The sequence below is a fragment of the Arachis ipaensis genome, chromosome B1 (assembly GCF_059453495.1).
Source record: "Arachis ipaensis isolate K30076 ecotype BB chromosome B1, ASM5945349v1, whole genome shotgun sequence".
NCBI lineage: Eukaryota > Viridiplantae > Streptophyta > Magnoliopsida > Fabales > Fabaceae > Arachis > Arachis ipaensis.
Genome location: NC_142436.1, coordinates 97,707,118 through 97,725,847, shown reverse-complemented (window position 1 = coordinate 97,725,847; position 18,730 = coordinate 97,707,118). Strand labels below are relative to the sequence as shown.

The 18,730-nt window shown below is 39.9% G+C and overlaps 1 non-coding gene across 1 annotated transcript; it reads right to left on the bottom strand.

The window, feature by feature from the left end:
* Window positions 1-9,746: 9,746 nt before the first annotated feature.
* LOC148577593 (small nucleolar RNA R71) lies at window positions 9,747-9,850 on the bottom strand. The gene has a single exon (XR_015904289.1). It is a non-coding gene; the product is annotated as a small nucleolar RNA R71 (small nucleolar RNA).
* Window positions 9,851-18,730: the final 8,880 nt, after the last annotated feature.

Sequence of the window (18,730 nt, the reverse complement as noted above, 5' to 3'; positions counted from 1 at the left end):
CATAATGAAAAAAATAAACTGGTTTTGAAAAGATGCCAATGAGACCAACCTAGTTTTAAATTGGGAAAAATCTCACTTTATAGTGACTGAAGGGATTGTCCTTGGGCATAAAATTTCAAACAAGGGAATAGAGGTGGATCAAGCTAAAATAGAGGTAATTGAAAAATTACCACCACCTGCCAATGTTAAGGCAATCAGAAGCTTTCTGGGGCATGCAGGATTCTTTAGGAGGTTTATAAAGGATTTTTCAAAAATTGCAAAACCTCTAAGCAACCTGCTAGCTGCTGACACGCCATTTGTGTTTGACACAGAGTGCCTGCAAGCGTTTGAAACTCTTAAAGCTAAACTGGTCACAGCACCAGTTATCTCTGCACCAGACTGGACATTACCATTCGAATTAATGTGTGATGCCAGTGATCACGCCATTGGTGCAATACTGGGGCAGAGGCATGACAAGCTTCTACATGTCATTTATTATGCTAGCCGTGTTTTGAATGATGCCCAGAAAAATTACACAACCACGGAAAAAGAATTGCTTGCAGTGGTTTATGCCATTGACAAGTTTAGATCATACTTAGTAGGATCAAAAGTGATTGTGTACACAGATCATGCTGCTCTTAAATATCTACTCACAAAGCAGGATTCAAAACCCAGACTCATAAGATGGGTGTTGCTTCTGCAAGAGTTTGATATAGAAATAAGAGACAGAAAAGGGATAGAGAACCAAGTGGCCGACCATCTGTCCCGGATAGAACCAGTGGGAGGGGCGTCCTCCCCCTCTATTGAGATCTCTGAAACCTTTTCGGATGAGTATTTGTTCGCCATTAAGGAATTACCATTGTTTGCAGACATTGCAAACTACAAAGCTGCAAGGTTCATTCCCAAGGAGTACAGCAGGCAACAAAAGAAAAAATTAATTACTGATGCAAAGTACTACTTGTGGGGTGAACCCTATCTCTTTAAGAGATGTGCAGACGGCATAATCCGTAGGTGTGTGCCTAAGGAAGAAGCACAAAGGATCTTATGGCATTGCCATGGGTCACAATATGGAGGTCATTTCGGAGGTGAGCGAACAGCCACCAAGGTCCTCCAATGTGGTTTCTACTGGCCTACACTTTACAGAGATTCCCGAGAGTTTGTACGTAACTGTGACAGTTGCCAGAGAGCTCGTAATTTGCCTCACAGTTACGCCATGCCTCAACAAGGAATCTTGGAGATTGAGTTGTTTGATGTATGGGGTATTGATTTTATGGGCCCTTTTCCACCATCATACTCAAACACTTATATTCTGGTGGCAGTTGACTATGTATCAAAATGGGTAGAGGCCATTGCCACACCCACCAATGATACTAAAACAGTACTCAAGTTCCCCCAAAAATATATATTCAGTAGATTTGGTGTCCCTAGGGTACTAATCAGTGATGGGGGCACTCACTTCTGCAACAAACAGCTTTACTCTGCCATGGTCCGGTATGGGATTCGCCATAAGGTGGCAACTCCATATCATCCGCAGACAAATGGACAAGCTGAAGTTTCTAACAGAGAACTAAAAAGAATCCTGGAACAGACTGTAAGTACCCGTAGAAAGGATTGGGCACGAAGCTTGGATGATGCTCTGTGGGCTTACAGAAAAGCATTCAAGACTCCTATAGGGAACTCTCCGTACCAACTTGTGTATGGTAAGGCATGCCACCTGCCTGTGGAACTGGAACATAAAGCCTACTGGGCAACCAGATTCTTAAACTTTGATGCCAAATTAGCTGGAGAAAAAAGATTGCTCCAGCTGAATGAGCTAGAGGAATTCAAATTCACTGCTTTCAAAAATGCCAAGCTTTATAAAGAAAAATCAAAAAGGTGGCATGACAGAAAGCTGTCATCTAGAATCTTTGAACCAGGACAAAAGGTTCTGTTGTTTAACTCTAGGCTCAGGCTATTCCCCGGAAAACTGAAGTCCCGGTGGAAGGGACCATATGTGATTACAAGTGTATCACTATATGGTTATGTGGAGCTTCAAGATATTGATTCTGATAAGAAGTTCATTGTTAATGGATAGAGAATCAAGCACTATCTTGAAGGCAATGTAGAGCAAGAGTGCTCAAGGCTGAGGCTAGATGAAAAACTCAGCAAAGTCCAGCTAAAGACAATAAAGAAGCGCTTGCTGGGAGGCAACCCAGCCATGGGGCATCACTTCCTCTAAGCATTTTGCCCTATTCTTGATTTTATTTGTTTATATAAAGTTCATTGATACTAAGGTAAAGAGTCAATTGTATAAGTTTACAGGGTTACAGAAGGATTCTGCACACAAAACAGAGAAAAAAGAGCACACTGGCAAGAAAATGCCAGTAAAAGTCTGTTTTGGGCGTTCAACGCCCAAAAGAAGAATCCACTGGGCGTTGAACGCCAGTAAGGATAGCCATCTGGGCGTTGAACGCCAGAAAGAAGCTCCTTCTGGGCGTTTAACGCCAGATTTACAGCGTCCTGGGCGTTCAGAAAAACGCCCAGTGACAAAGGAGTTCCTGGCGTTCAACGCCAGAAAGAAGCAACAGCTGGGCGTTGAACGCCCAGGAGAAGCAGCAGTTGGGCGTTGAGCGCCCAAAACATGCAGCGTTTGGGCGTTCAAACGCCAGAATGGTGGGGAGGAGGTAATTTCGTTTTTACTTCATATTTTTCATTTTTATCTTAATTTTCATGTTTCAATTCATGATTTCTTGCATAAATATGTTACAAACCCTGATTTCTAAAATCCCTAATTTCTAAAAACCCTACTTTAAAAATATCAAATGTATCTTAATCCATAAGCACAAATCCTTTTTTTCAATCCAATTCAACTCTTTTTCAAATTTTCAAAACAAATCTATCTCTTTTCATTCTAAAATCTTTTCAACTAATTAATATCTTTTTTTAAATCTCCATATTATCTTTTTCAAAAATCCAAATTTATCTTTTTCAAATATCTTTCATATCTCTTCAATTTTAAATTATATCTTTTCTTATCATACTTATCTCTTTTTAAATCATATCTTATATCTTATCTTTCTCCCTATTTTCGAAAACCCACCCCCCTCCCTTTTAAAAACACATTCGACCTCCTTCCTCTCATCCACCATTCAACACTAGCTCTCCTTCTATCCCTCTCCTTTCTTTTCTTTTGCTTGAGGACAAGCAATCCTCTAAGTGTGGTGTGTTTATCCATGATCACTAAACCATACCCACTAAGATCATGGCTTCTAAAGGAAAACAACCCACTCCAAGAGGCAAGAAAGAGAGTGTTCCAAAACCACTTTGGAAACAAGGGAGGTTCTTAACCAAAGAACATTCAGACCATTACTACAAAATAATGGGTCTAAGATCTGTGATCCCGGAAGTCAAGTTCGATCTGAAAGAAGATGAATATCCGGAGATCCAAGAGCAGATTCGAGACAGGAACTGGGAAGTCCTAGCTAATCTTGAAACGAAAGTGGGAAGGAATATGGTTTAGGAATTCTACGCTAATCTGTGGCAAACAGACAGGCAGAGAATATCTGGAGTTGCCCTCTATGACTATAGGACTGTGGTCAGAGGAAAGATTGTTCACATCCACCCTGACAAAATCAGGGAGATCTTTAAGCTACCTCAGCTGAAAGATGACCCAGACTCCTTCAATAGGAGAATGATGAGAACAAACAAGGGCCTGGATAAGATTCTAGAGGATATATGCATCCCTGGAGCCAGGTGGACCACCAGCACGAGGGGTGTCCCAAATCAACTCAAGAGAGAAGATCTCAAACCAGTCGCCAGAGGATGGTTGGACTTCATTGGGCATTCTATATTGCCCACCAGCAACCGTTCTGAAGTCAATATTAGAAGAGCAGTAATGATCCATTGCATTATGTTGGGAAAAGAAGTAGAAGTTCATCAACTGATCCCATCTGAGTTCTACATACTTGCCAACAAGAACTCCAAGGATGCCAGGTTGGCTTATCCAAGCCTAATCTCTATGCTCTGCAAAGACGCTGGAGTAAAGATGGGAATAACAGAGTATATCTCAGTGGAGCAACCAATCACTAAAATCACAATGGAAAAACAACAAATGAAGGATGACCCCATCAAGAGGAGGGCGCAAGAATTCCTACCAGAACTCTCTCAATTTGAATACTGGGAGCATCTTGAGGCATCTGTCACTAAGTTGCAAGAAACCATGGACCAAATGAAGGAAGAACAGCAAAATCAAAACAGCATGCTTTGCAAACTGCTCAGAGAACAAGAAGTGCAAGGGCGTGAATTAAGAGAACTAAAGCGTCAGAAACTATCTCTTGAAGGGTCAAGCACTCCACAGACTAAAGAGGCATCTGCTTCCCAAAGTCAAGGTTGTTGAGTTCTGATCTTAACCTTAACCTGTGATAATTTTTTTTATTTGAGTTTTACCCTAGGAGTCATATAGTAGTAATTAGTATCTATATTTTGATTTTATCTCCAATTAAGCTATAATTTATTTTTCTCATCATCATTAAACATGAATAAAATAGAAGATTTTCTTTAGGATAAGGAGGCAATATTTCTCGAGTTTTTAATACAAGAAATTCTGATTAATTAGATATGGTGGCGATGCTTTCTGCCTTCTGAATGAATGTTTGAACAGTGCATATGTCTTTGGAATTTGATGTTCTTGAATGTTAAATATGTTGGCTCTTGAAAGAATGATAAACATGAGACATGTTATTGGTAATCTGAAAAATCATAAAAATGATTCTTGAAGCAAGAAAAAGCAGTGAATACAAAGCTTGCAAAAAAAAAAAAGCAAGCAGAAAAAGCCAATAACCCTTAAAACCAAAAGGCAAGGGTAATAAAAAGGATCCAAGGCTTTGAGCATCAGTGGATAGGAGGGCCTAAGGAAATCAAATCCTGGTCTAAGCGGCTAAACCAAGCTGTCCCTAACCATGTGCTTGTGGCGTGAAGGTGTCAAGTGAAAACTTGAGACTGAGCGGTTAAAGTCAAGGTCCAAAGCAAAGAGAAGAGTGTGCTTAAGAACCCTGGACACCTCTAATTGGGGGCTTTAGCAAAGCTGAGTCACAATCTGAAAAGGTTCACCCAATTATGTGTCTGTGGCATTTATGTATCCGGTGGTAATACTGGAAAACAAAGTGCTTAGGGCCACGGCCAAGACTCATAAAAGTAGCTGTGTTCAAGAATCAACATACTGAACTAGGAGAATCAATAACACTATCTGAATTTTAAATTCCTATAGATGCCAATCATTTTGAGATTCAATGGATAAAGTGAGATGCCAAAACTGTTCGAAAGCAAAAAGCTGCTAGCCCCGCTCATTTAATTAGAATCTGAGCTTCACTCAAAAACTTTAAGATATTATTATTTCTTGACTCATTTGTATTCTATTTTATTTATCTAGTTGCTTGAGGACAAGCAACAGTTTAAGTTTGGTGTTGTGATGAGCGGATATTTTATACGCTTTTTGGGGTTAATTTCATATAGTTTTTAGTATGTTTTAGTTAGTTTTTAGTTTATTTTCATTAGTTTCTAGGAAAAATTCATATTTCCGGACTTTACTATGAGTTTGTGTGTTTTCCTGTAATTTCAGGTATTTTCTGGCTGAAATTGAGGGAGCTGAGCAAAAATCTGACTTAGGCTGAAAAAGGACTACTGATGCTGTTGGATCCTGACCTCTCTGCACTCGGAATGGAATTTCCGGAGCTACAAGAGTCCAATTGACGCGCTTCCAATTTTGTTGGAAAGTAGACATCCAGGGCTTTCCAGCAATATATAATCGTCTATACTTTGCTCAAAGATAGACGACGTAAATTGGCGTTCAACGCCAGTTCCATGTTGCAGTCTAGCGTCCAGCGCCAGAAACACGTTACAAGTTGAAGTTCAACGCCAGAAACAGGTTACAGCCTGGTGTTGAACGCCCAAAACAGCCCAGGCACGTGAGAAGCTTTAGTCTCAGCCCCAGCACACACCAAGTGGGCCCCAAAAGTGGATTTCTGCACTATCTATCATAGTTTACTCATTTTCTGTAAACCTAGGTTACTAGTTTAGTATTTAAACAACTTTTAGAGATTTATTTTGTATCTCATGACATTTTTAGATCTGAACTTTGTACTCTTTGAAAGCATGAGTTTCTAAACTCCATTGTTGGGGGTGAAGAGCTCTGCTGTGTCTCGATGAATTAATGAGTATTTCTGTTTTCTATTCAAACATGCGTGTTCCTATCTAAGATATCCATTCGCACTTCAACATGAATGTGATGAACGTGACAATCATCATCATTCCCCCACGAACGCGTGCCTGACAACCACTTCCGTTCCACCGTAGAATGAATGAATATCTCTTGGATCTCTTAATCAGAATCCTCGTGGTATAAGCTAGATTGATGGCAGCATTCAAGAGAATCCGGAATGTCTAAACCTTGTCTGTGGTATTCCGAGTAGGATTCAGGAATTGAATGACTGTGATGAGCTTCAAACTCGCGAGTGCTGGACGTATGATGCCAAGGCATCATAGGCTAGTTTCACTAGCATTTTTCTGTTAGTTTTAGTTGTTTTATGCATTTTCTTGAGCTTAAAGTAACCAAAAATGGTTAAATGAAGAACAAAGCAATGAACCATCCAAACAACATGATTTTGATGCATATTCCATGAGTTTTAGTTATAATACTTAAATGCTATGAATGGAAGATTTCTCATGAAATTTTGCAAGACTTTGATGCAATTGCTTGGATGATTTCAGGGAAGAAGAGGCTAGGCAAGGAAGCAACAAAATCAATAAAGGAAGCTTGAATATCACATGTGGAGTTTAAGTTCCAGTTTAAGCCTAAACTAGAGCTTAAACGCCAAAAATCATGAAGGATAAGAAATGCTGGAATTGAAGTTTAACCTCCAGTTTGACCTCAAACTGGAGGTTAAACGCCAGAATGAAAAGCCTCACTAAAGAAGCATTCCACGTTTAACCTCCAGTTTGACCTCAAACTGGAGGTTAAACGCCAGAATGAGTATGCCACCCAGGGAGGAGTTCCACGTTTAACCTCCAGTTTGACCTCAAACTGGAGGTTAAACGCCAGAACCAGGAAGAGTACCAGGGAGCCATTCCACGTTTAAGCTCCAGTTTGACCTCAAACTGGAGCTTAAACGTGTTCGACAGCTTTTCTACTCCAGGGTTGCTCTCTCCATTTCCACGTTTAACCTCCAGTTTGACCTCAAACTGGAGGTTAAACGTGTTCGACACCTCCAGGGCCACCATTCTAAGCTTCCACGTTTAACCTCCAGTTTGACCTCAAACTGGAGGTTAAACGTGTTCGACCTCCAGTATGCCTCCACCCTTTTCCACGTTTAACCTCCAGTTTAACCTCAAACTGGAGGTTAAACGTGTTCGACCTCCAGGGCTGCCCTTCCTATCTCCACGTTTAAGCTTCAGTTTAACCTTAAACTGAAGCTTAAACGTGTTCGACTACATGACTCTCTAGGGCTACCTTCTTCCATTTCCACGTTTAAGCTTCAGTTTAACCTTAAACTGAAGCTTAAACGTGCTTCTACAAAAGGCCTCACTGGAAGTGTCTGGCGTTTAAGCTGCAGTTTAAGCTTAAACTACAACTTAAACGCCACTCTTGGAAAAGGTTTCTGGGCCAAAAATATTGTGATTTAAGTTAGTCTTTGAGCACAAATATTAACTTAAACTTACTTTGGTATGAAACCCAATTGAATATCATGGTTTATGGGATTGGGCCTGAAGGATTGATGAGTTTGAAATCTCAATTTATTGAGTCATGTGTCATTATTTGATTATCACTAAGTTGGCTCAATAAATGTTACAGGATTTGGATCAACAACCTCATCAAGATTATGGATCATAAACCCAAGGCAAAAGGAAAGCAAGGAGAGGCCTCAAAGCCCAAGAAGCACAACTGAAGCTCAATATAGAAAGTGTATAAATAGGATAGAAGTTAAGTTAGAGAGGACTTTAACTTTCACTTTTAGCTAGTTTTCCTTTTCTTTGTAATTGAATTCAGAGCTATGATTCACTAAACCCCCTTTCATTGGGTTAGGGAGCTCTATTGTAATTCAATGAATCAATAATAGTTTATCTTCTTCTTCAATCTTTTCTCTTGAATTTTGTTAGAAAGCTTCTCGATCTAATTCCATTGAGTAGTTGTCTTGGGAAAGAAACTACTCATACTTGGAATCCTTCGGAGCCTTGGGAAAGGAATGGAGGATTCATGCTAGAGAAGCTTTCTCACAGTGGATTGGATTGGGGTTTGGATGGATATTGTGACATGTAATCCTACCAAATTGTGGTTCATGAAATTGTGTGGTATAATCAGTGATCAAGCATCATCTCTTCTTATGAACATTTAAACCAAGGGATTGGGAATTTGTTTGTTTTTAGAGAGCATTGGTGAGCTAAGGAATTGGGATCCAATCATATAAGATTGCCAAGCAAAATTCAATGAACGCATTGGTTGAGGAAGAGATAAACATGTTTTGATTCGGAGATCTCAATATCTCCTATAACCCAATGAATTCCCATTTCTGATTTCCATTTTCTCTTTACATTCTGCAACTCAATTCTTGCAATCACCCCCATTCCCTTTTAATTTCAGCAATTTACATTCTGCTCTTTAATTCATGCAATTTAAGATTCCGCCATTTAATTTTCTTGTTATTTACTTTTCCCGCCAATTTTACATTCCGCAATTCTCATCTCAAACCTTGATTCCGCTCAACTAGAACACACTTCTAATCCGAATTGCTCATTCAACCAATCCTTGTGGGATTCGACCTCACTCTATTGTGAGTTTTTACTTGACGATAACCGGTGCACTTGCCGGAAGGAATTTTGCCGATCGTGCAATTTCCTAAATCGTAGCATAACTAGTTTATGTGCATCAAGTTTATGGCGCCGTTGCCGGGAATTAGTTTTCGATTGACAATTCTCAAATTGGAAGCTAACTAGATTGAGCAATTTTCTCTTGCTTTGTTAATTCTGTTCAAGATACTTGTTGAATTTTAATTTCTGCACTTGGTTACATGCTTTCCTTCTTTATGCCTTTAAATTCATTCAACTAACTCACTGACTCACTAACTGTTTGAATTAATTCCTCAATTGAGCTAACCATACTCTTCCATTAACCAATAGTATTTCACTTGTTTGTGTTTGAGCTGTGTTCTTGTATGACAGGTAGGAGAGGAGAGACATCAACTCCTCCATATACCGAACCAGAGAGGACCCTTCATAGACTTAGAAGGGAAGCAAGAGGGAAGAGAGTAGTGGGAGAAGAGGAATCTGAAGGAGAATCTGAGGACAATTTTGAGGAAGCTTTAGATCTCAACATGGATAGAGAAGTTCACAACCATGAGAGAGCTGATGGAAACGATGCCATCCCTGAGAGGAGGGTTCTTAGTTCATACATAAACCCAACCTCTGGGAATTGTGGTAGTAGCATCCAGAAACCACCCATTCAGGCCAACAATTTTGAGCTCAAGCCACAGCTAATATCACTTGTGGAAAATCATTGTTCCTTTGGAGGAAGTGCTAATGAAGACCCAAACCAACATCTCACAAAATTCCTGAGAATTTGTGACACTGTGAAGTCCAATGGAGTCCAGGAAGATGCCTATAAACTGCTTTTGTTCCCATTTTCACTTAGGGACAAAGCAGCTAAGTGGCTGGAATCATTCCCAAGGGGGAGTCTAACAACATGGGATGAGGTGGAAAGCAAGTTTCTGGCACGTTTCTACCCTCCACAAAAGGTCAATAGGCTTCGATCTGAGGTTCAGACTTTTAGACAACAAGATGGTGAAACTCTCTACGAGGCATGGGAGAGATTCAAGGACTTGACAAGGAAATGCCCACCAAACATGTTCCATGATTGGGTGCAACTGCACATCTTCTATGATGGGCTCTCTTATGAATCAAGGAAGGCTGTAGACCATTCATCAGGAGGTTCATTGAACAGGAAAAAGACTGTGGAAGAAGCCATTGAAGTGATCGAGACAGTGGCTGAGAATGAGTACTACTATGCATCAGAAAGGCACAACACTAAGGGAGTCATGGAGCTGAACCATGTTGATACAATTCTAGCCCAAAACAAGGTGTTTGCCAAGCAACTAGCAGAGCTTACCAGGCAATTAGAAACAAAGCAAGTGGCTGCAATACACACACAAGATCAAGAGGAAATAGGCATTGAAGGAGGTGATTGGGATGAGGCTAACTATGTGGGAAACCAACAAAGGCAATCATATGATCCACATTCCAACACTTACAACCCAGGCTGGAGAAACCACCCAAACTTTGGGTGGGGAAACCAACAAACCCAACCACAAAACCACAAACCTTACAACCACAACCAACATAACAATTCCACATACCAAAACTCCAACCAAAGATCATACCAAGCCACACAAAGCACCTACTCCCAACCACCATATCATGGCCAAAATAATCAACATACCCAACCTAATCCGAACCAACAATTTCAAGATCAATTAAACCGGATAGAAGGAATGCTTGCAACCATGAGCCAAGACATAATTGAATTGAAAGCTTTTAAGGAAGAAGTAAATTCTAACTTGCAAAACCAAGGAGCTGCCATCCAGAAGCTAGAAAATCAAATTTTGTATTTGACTAAGCAAGCCCCTGGGACAAGCGGTTCTCATGCTGCCAAGGCTATTGCAAGGGAAGAATGTAAGGCCATAACCCTCAGAAGTGGAAAGAATCTAAAGGAGATTTCAAGGGAAACCACAGAGGATGAAGCAAAGGAAAATGTGAAAGACAAAGAACAAGGACAATCTGTTACACCGTTTGCAACAAAAGAAAAAGAAAAAGAGGTCCTGAAGCCTTACACACCTAAAGCACCTTATCCTCAACGTTTGATGAAAAGTGAAAAGGATGGCCAATTCTCCAGGTTCTTGGAGATTTTCAAGAAGCTTCAAATCAACATTCCCTTTGCTGAGGCAATAGAGCAAATGCCACTCTATGCAAAATTCTTAAAAGAATTAATGACCAAGAAGAGAAGCTGGAGAAATGAGGAAACTGTGTTGTTAACTGAAGAATGCAGTGCCATCATTCAGCACAAATTGCCTCAGAAATTGAAGGACCCAGGCAGTTTCCAAATCCCCTGCATTATAGGAGAAGTCATGGTGGAGAAGGCCTTGTGTGATTTAGGGGCCAGCATCAATTTGATGTCGCTAACAATGATGAGAAGAATGAAGATTGAGGAAGCCAAACCAACAAGAATGGCCCTCCAATTGGCAGATCGAACTTTTAAATTCCCTCATGGGATAGTTGAGGATTTGTTGGTGAAAGTGGGAGAATTTATATTTCCTGCTGATTTTGTGGTGTTAGATATGGAGGAAGAAGCCAAAGCTTCAATAATTCTGGGAAGACCCTTCCTAGCTACTGCTGGAGCCATCATAGATGTACAAAAGGGTGAACTCACTCTTAGACTACATGATGAAAAATTGGTGTTTAATGTATTCAAGGCAATGAGCTATCCATCAGAATCACTAAGGGAATGCATGAGGGTTGATGTAGTGGACATTGCAGTACAAGAAACTTTTGAGGAAACAATAAAGGAATTGGCAGAGGAGGAGTTCACCAAGGACATTGAAGTTAGTGATATCAAGGGTGCTGACACAACCATGCTAAGCATGCCAGAGAGAGTGAAAGAAGAAAAGGAAGCACCAAAACCTGAGCTCAAAGCCTTGCCCCCTAATCTCAAGTATGCATACTTGGGTAGTGATGAGAGTCACCCTGTTATCATTAGCTCTGCCCTGAGCCAAGAACAGGAAGAAGAATTGATCAAGGTGCTGCAAACTCATCAAGATGCCATTGGATGGACCCTAGCTGATTTGAAGGGGATAAGTTCATCCATATGCATGCATAAAATCTTGTTAGAAGAGGATGCTAGACCCTCCATTCAAGCTCAGAGAAGATTGAATCCCGTCATGAAAGAAGTGGTACAAAAGGAAGTCAAGAAGTTATGGCAGGCAGGGGTAATCTACCCCATTTCTGATAGCCCATGGGTTAGTCCCATCCATGTAGTTCCTAAGAAAGGTGGCATAACTGTGGTACCAAATGAGAAGAACGAACTCATACCCACAAGAACCGTCACTGGGTGGAGGATGTGCATAGACTACAGGAAGCTCAATGAAGCCACCAGAAAGGATCATTTCCCACTCCCATTCATGGATCAGATGCTTGAAAGGCTTGCCGGACATGCTTACTATTGCTTCTTGGATGGATATTCAGGATACAACCAAATAGTAGTTGATCCGAGTGATCAAGAGAAAACATCATTTGTTTGTCCATATGGAGTTTTTGCTTATAGACGCATGCCCTTTGGATTGTGCAATGCACCTGCCACTTTCCAAAGATGCATGCTGTCCATCTTTTCAGACATGATTGAAAAATTTATTGAGGTCTTCATGGACGATTTTTCTGTATTTGGGGATTCTTTTCCCAGCTGCCTACACCACCTTGCCTTGGTGCTTAAGAGGTGCCAAGAGACTAACCTAGTATTAAACTGGGAAAAGTGTCATTTCATGGTCACAGAAGGAATAGTCCTTGGCCACAAAATCTCTAATAGAGGCATGGAGGTGGACAGAGCTAAGGTGGAAATCATTGAAAAACTACCTCCACCAAGTAATGTCAAGGCAGTTAGGAGTTTTTTGGGACACGCTGGTTTTTACAGAAGGTTTATTAGAGACTTTTCTAAAATAGCCAAACCTTTGAGTAACTTGCTTGTCTCTGATACACCCTTTGTATTTGATAAAAATTGTATGCTAGCCTATGAACTTTTGAAGCAAAAACTTTCCTCTGCACCTATCATTGCCCCACCTGATTGGAACTTACCTTTTGAACTGATGTGTGATGCATCAGACCTTGCTATTGGGGCCGTGTTAGGACAAAGGAAAGACAATTTGGTGCATGTGATTTATTATGCCAGTAAAGTCTTGAATGCTAACCAAAAGAATTACACAACCACTGAAAAAGAACTCTTGGCAATAGTCTTTGCATTTGACAAATTTAGATCTTATCTCATTGGATCTAAAGTCATTGTCTTCACTGATCATTCAGCTTTAAAATATTTACTTGCTAAACAAGAATCTAAACCAAGACTTATTAGATGGGTTCTTTTGTTGCAGGAATTTGACATTGAAATCAAAGACAAGAAGGGTGTAGAGAACAAGGTGGCAGATCATTTATCAAGGATACCATGTGAAGAAGGAAGCACACAAAGCACACATATAAATGAGTACTTTCCTGATGAACAACTCATGGTAATTCACAAAGCACCCTGGTTTGCAGACATAGCAAATTTCAAGGCCACTGGGAGTTTACCTTTGGAATTTAACAAACATCAAAGGAAGAAATTGGTAAATGATGCCAAATACTTCATCTGGGACGAACCATACTTGTTCAAAAAATGTTCCGATGGCATACTCAGAAGATGCATATCCGAGGAAGAAGGAAGGGAAGTTTTATGGGACTGCCATGGCTCCACTTATGGAGGGCACTTTGCAGGAGAAAGAACAGCAGCTAAGGTGTTGCAGTGTGGTTTTTATTGGCCCACTATCTTCAAAGATGCAAAAGAATTAGTGAAGCACTGCCATGAATGCCAGAAAGCTGGGAACTTGCCAAGAAGAAATGAAATGCCACAACAATTCATTCTGGAACTTGAATTGTTTGATGTATGGGGGATAGATTTCATGGGACCATTTCCCTCCTCATACTCAAATAATTACATTCTTGTGGCAGTAGACTATGTCTCCAAATGGGTTGAAGCAATAGCAACTCCAACCAATGATAATAAGGTAGTCATGAACTTCCTCAGAAAACACATTTTTTGCCGTTTTGGGGTTCCAAGAGCAATCATCAGTGATGGAGGAAGCCACTTCTGCAACAAACCATTAGAGGCATTGCTTCTAAAATATGGAGTCAAACACAGGGTAGCCACACCATACCATCCACAGACAAGTGGGCAAGCCGAAATATCTAACAGAGAACTCAAAAGGATCCTGGAAAAGACTGTGGGAACTTCAAGGAAGGACTGGTCGATTAAGCTAGATGATGCTCTTTGGGCATATAGGACAGCTTTCAAAACACCAATTGGAATGTCTCCTTACCAACTAGTATATGGAAAAGCTTGCCATCTGCCACTGGAGTTGGAGCACAAGGCATACTGGGCCTTGAAACTTCTGAACTTGGACAACAAAGCCGCTGGAGAAAGAAGGATGTTGCAAATTCAAGAGTTGGAAGAATTCAGAGCGGAAGCTTATGAGAATGCCAAAATTTACAAAGAAAGAGCAAAGAAGAAGCATGACAGCAACATAGCCCCAAGGAAATTTGAAGAAGGGCAAAAAGTATTGCTCTACAATTCTAGGCTGAAGCTATTTCCAGGAAAGCTAAAATCAAGGTGGTCTGGACCATTCCTTGTCACCAAGGTCTCCAATTATGGACAAGTAGAAATCATGGAAGAAAAGTCACAACGAACCTTCATTGTTAACGGTCAAAGACTCAAACATTACTTGGGAGATGTGGAGGAGAAGGACAAAGTCAAATATCACCTCAACTGAGGAAGCTGACCGTCAAGCTAATGACGTTAAAGAAGCGCTTGTTGGGAGGCAACCCAACCTGAGGTAATACCTTGTTGCTGTTTCTTTTATTTGTTTCAATAAAAAGGGTAAAGTAGTTTCTGTGCATTGCAAAGAATTAAGTTTGGTGTTTCACACCAAACAATGAATTCATGGATCAATAAGTCAAAGGGGAATGTGTGACTCTAAGTTTGGTGTTCCACCATAAAGATCAACTGAACACAACAACCTTTGAATTATATGAAAGGAACAACTATTCTAAGCAGTCACAGAAATGCTTAAAACCCTTAGTAGCGACATCATTCCAAGATAACTCAAGGATTCAAAGAACAGAGAGAAGTAAGTGGGAGACTAAGTTTGGTGTTCACACACCAACCTAAGAATCCGATACTTACCCACACATAGTTGAGCTAACCACTCAAGTGCTTGAGAAGCAAGCAACTTCATTACTCTTTGCAGGAAAGGAAACAAGAACCTTAAAGCATGAAGCAACATTTAGGAAGAAGAAGGAGAAATCAAATTGTTTCCTGACAACAAAGAGAAAACAAGGAATTTCACAAGGTGGTATTGTTCCTTGATAATTCTTTAAAAAGGGCAAACAAAAGCATGCGTGTTCTGGTTTGAACTGTAAATGTTGAATCTTTCTGGAATGTGTAGTTTTTTTTTTTTTTTAGTATGTCTGTTTGTTAATTGCTTTGAATAAAGTGAATGCCTAGATGTTTGGATATAACTTCACCTTCTTAAACAAGTGCGTGCCATGCTTGTTCTGTTTCCAAAAATAAAAGAAAAGTTTGAACAAAAGTAACTTGGCTAAATTAGTGACAAATCAAGTAGAATTAAGTGGTGGTATGCATGCTTGATTGTTTAGTCAGATCACTAAAATTAGAGTGTAGAATTATCATTTTTTATGTAGAAAGTGAAAATTGTCTATGGATCTTGATGAATAAATGTCTTTGGCCATGAAAAAGAAAGAAAAAGAAAAAGAAAAAGCCACGGAAAAAGGCAACCAAAAAGCAAAAAAAAAAAAATTGAGAAAATAAGCTAGGTACCAATGGTTTGAACTTCTGAGACAAATGCCTGTGGTGTTTATGTATTAAGGATATGCTTGGATGAATAGGTTCTGAGGAGTGTTTCAACACTTGGTAACTTGGGTTAACTAACCCGGGATTATCAACCAAAAGTCCATTGTCAAGAGCAACCTAAATACAAAACATTTAGTCACACAAAGAGGTGCTGGGCACCAATGTCTCAAGAAGAAATGTGAACTAAAATGCCTAAAGTGGATATGTGTAGTACACTGATAAGAAAAAGAAAATGCCAAAGGCTTGTGCAACACATGACACTAAGCAAACAAGGAGCAAAAGAAGCTCTAAGAAAAAGAAAAGAAAAACAAAGAAGAGAAAAGTGCCAAAGACATAAGAATAACAAGAGGCCATAGCAATGTTTGATGGATGCAATGAAAAAGTGATAATCCTACCTGATAAGTATGAAAAAGTGATGCTGCAACTTTCTGCATAAAACCCTTCTGATGAACTTCAAATGCTTGCTAATATAGCCAATGGAATTGCTTTCTGTTTCATACTTTCTTCTCAAATAACTCAGGACTTGCTTAGGGACAAGCAAGTATTAAGTTTGGTGTTGTGATGCCAAGGCATCATAGGCTAGTTTCACTAGCATTTTTCTGTTAGTTTTAGTTGTTTTATGCATTTTCTTGAGCTTAAAGTAACCAAAAATGGTTAAATGAAGAACAAAGCAATGAACCATCCAAACAACATGATTTTGATGCATATTCCATGAGTTTTAGTTATAATACTTAAATGCTATGAATGGAAGATTTCTCATGAAATTTTGCAAGACTTTGATGCAATTGCTTGGATGATTTCAGGGAAGAAGAGGCTAGGCAAGGAAGCAACAAAATCAATAAAGGAAGCTTGAATATCACATGTGGAGTTTAAGTTCCAGTTTAAGCCTAAACTAGAGCTTAAACGCCAAAAATCATGAAGGATAAGAAATGCTGGAATTGAAGTTTAACCTCCAGTTTGACCTCAAACTGGAGGTTAAACGCCAGAATGAAAAGCCTCACTAAAGAAGCATTCCACGTTTAACCTCCAGTTTGACCTCAAACTGGAGGTTAAACGCCAGAATGAGTATGCCACCCAGGGAGGAGTTCCACATTTAACCTCCAGTTTGACCTCAAACTGGAGGTTAAACGCCAGAACCAGGAAGAGTACCAGGGAGCCATTCCACGTTTAAGCTCCAGTTTGACCTCAAACTGGAGCTTAAACGTGTTCGACAGCTTTTCTACTCCAGGGTTGCTCTCTCCATTTCCACGTTTAACCTCCAGTTTGACCTCAAACTGGAGGTTAAACGTGTTCGACACCTCCAGGGCCACCATTCTAAGCTTCCACGTTTAACCTCCAGTTTGACCTCAAACTGGAGGTTAAACGTGTTCGACCTCCAGTATGCCTCCACCCTTTTCCACGTTTAACCTCCAGTTTAACCTCAAACTGGAGGTTAAACGTGTTCGACCTCCAGGGCTGCCCTTCCTATCTCCACGTTTAAGCTTCAGTTTAACCTTAAACTGAAGCTTAAACGTGTTCGACTACATGACTCTCCAGGGCTACCTTCTTCCATTTCCACGTTTAAGCTTCAGTTTAACCTTAAACTGAAGCTTAAACGTGCTTCTACAAAAGGCCTCACTGGAAGTGTCTGGCGTTTAAGCTGCAGTTTAAGCTTAAACTACAACTTAAACGCCACTCTTGGAAAAGGTTTCTGGGCCAAAAATATTGTGATTTAAGTTAGTCTTTGAGCACAAATATTAACTTAAACTTACTTTGGTATGAAACCCAATTGAATATCATGGTTTATGGGATTGGGCCTGAAGGATTGATGAGTTTGAAATCTCAATTTATTGAGTCATGTGTCATTATTTGATTATCACTAAGTTGGCTCAATAAATGTTACAGGATTTGGATCAACAACCTCATCAAGATTATGGATCATAAACCCAAGGCAAAAGGAAAGCAAGGAGAGGCCTCAAAGCCCAAGAAGCACAACTGAAGCTCAATATAGAAAGTGTATAAATAGGATAGAAGTTAAGTTAGAGAGGACTTTAACTTTCACTTTTAGCTAGTTTTCCTTTTCTTTGTAATTGAATTCAGAGCTATGATTCACTAAACCCCCTTTCATTGGGTTAGGGAGCTCTATTGTAATTCAATGAATCAATAATAGTTTATCTTCTTCTTCAATCTTTTCTCTTGAATTTTGTTAGAAAGCTTCTCGATCTAATTCCATTGAGTAGTTGTCTTGGGAAAGAAACTACTCATACTTGGAATCCTTCGGAGCCTTGGGAAAGGAATGGAGGATTCATGCTAGAGAAGCTTTCTCACAGTGGATTGGATTGGGGTTTGGATGGATATTGTGACATGTAATCCTACCAAATTGTGGTTCATGAAATTGTGTGGTATAATCAGTGATCAAGCATCATCTCTTCTTATGAACATTTAAACCAAGGGATTGGGAATTTGTTTGTTTTTAGAGAGCATTGGTGAGCCAAGGAATTGGGATCCAATCATATAAGATTGCCAAGCAAAATTCAATGAACGCATTGGTTGAGGAAGAGATAAACATGTTTTGATTCGGAGATCTCAATATCTCCTATAACCCAATGAATTCCCATTTCTGATTTCCATCTTCTCTTTACATTCTGCAACTCAATTCTTGCAATCACCCCCATTCCCTTTTAATTTCAGCAATTTACATTCTGCTCTTTAATTCATGCAATTTAAGATTCCGCCATTTAATTTTCTTGTTATTTACTTTTCCCGCCAATTTTACATTCCGCAATTCTCATCTCAAACCTTGATTCCGCTCAACTAGAACACACTTCTAATCCGAATTGCTCATTCAACCAATCCTTGTGGGATTCGACCTCACTCTATTGTGAGTTTTTACTTGACGATAACCGGTGCACTTGCCGGAAGGAATTTTGCCGATCGTGCAATTTCCTAAATCGTAGCATAACTAGTTTATGTGCATCAACGTAGTGACAGACGCAAAAGGATAGTAAATCCTATTCCGGTACGATTGAGAACCTGCAGATGATTAGCCGTGCGGTGATAGCGCACCTAGACCCCTTTCACTGG